Genomic DNA, 1,028 nt, shown 5'->3' with positions numbered 1-1,028 from the left:
CCCAGGCGGCTGCGGCCGACGATAAGCGGCGGTGCGACGGAGGGAGCGGGCGAGAGCCTTGGGGGCGGGGCCAGAAAAAAACGGGCGTGGTCAAGAAAGGCGGTGGAGCCACAAAGGGGCGGGGCGGGATAAAAGGGGCGGGGCGCGGCCGCGTAACGGTCGTTGCTCCGGGTGCTCTCAGGTGGGGAGTTTCTGTGGGGCTGTGCAGAAACGCGGCCAGCAGGATGGAGCCAGCAGGTAGAAAGCACGGGGTGGTGAGGTGATGGGTCTGTTTTTGTTTGCACCCAGGGTTGAGTGTCGTGCTGTGGAGGTGAGGGAACCACGCTTTCTGTAATACTTAAACACTTTCTTCAGTGAGTAAGGATTTTTCCTTGAATGCGGCCCTTGAGCAATGCTGACTGATCCCTTCAGTAAGATTTGTAGTGTTACAATTGTCTTTGCTTCTTATGTGTGCAAGTGGAGTAGATTCCTCACACCAAAAAGGATGGCCAAGTCTTAGCAGGAATTACTGCACAGCCCCTGAGCAAATGCCTTTTATCCAAAGAGATTATACCTGCTGTGTCCATTCATCAGCCCTGCCTTCCCCTTGCTCCTCTCCTGGCACAGGCCCAGAAGTGGGTCACATAGGGCTGTATGTTGGGATGACAGGCATGTTACCAGTAGCAGTGCTGGGAAAGCATAGTGCAAAGCTTTTAAATGCTTCTGTAGGAGCTGCTTTGCTTTCCCTGGCTGATGTTTAAGCATGGCTCTCCATAGAAGTAGGGATTTTAGTTTTGAACTTCATCAGTGGTTGATGGTTAGCAATGTGTGGTGCTTTCTGTGCTCCAGCTTTTCCCTCTGTCAGAAATAAGTGCTAATAAGCCTGATCTGCAGCCAGAGATTTTTTTTAAAATAATCAGTTAGTATCTGTGACACTTCAAGAATTGTTTTCTCCTGTGTGGCCATAGAAGTGCAACACAATTCTTGTGTCCTTAATGGCTTGAAATGTATCTTTAATTGGAGAATAGTAGCAGATAATTCTCAGCAGG

Source organism: Meleagris gallopavo, chromosome 5, assembly GCF_000146605.3.
Source record: "Meleagris gallopavo isolate NT-WF06-2002-E0010 breed Aviagen turkey brand Nicholas breeding stock chromosome 5, Turkey_5.1, whole genome shotgun sequence".
Lineage (NCBI taxonomy): Eukaryota > Metazoa > Chordata > Aves > Galliformes > Phasianidae > Meleagris > Meleagris gallopavo.
This window is presented reverse-complemented; position numbering follows the sequence as displayed.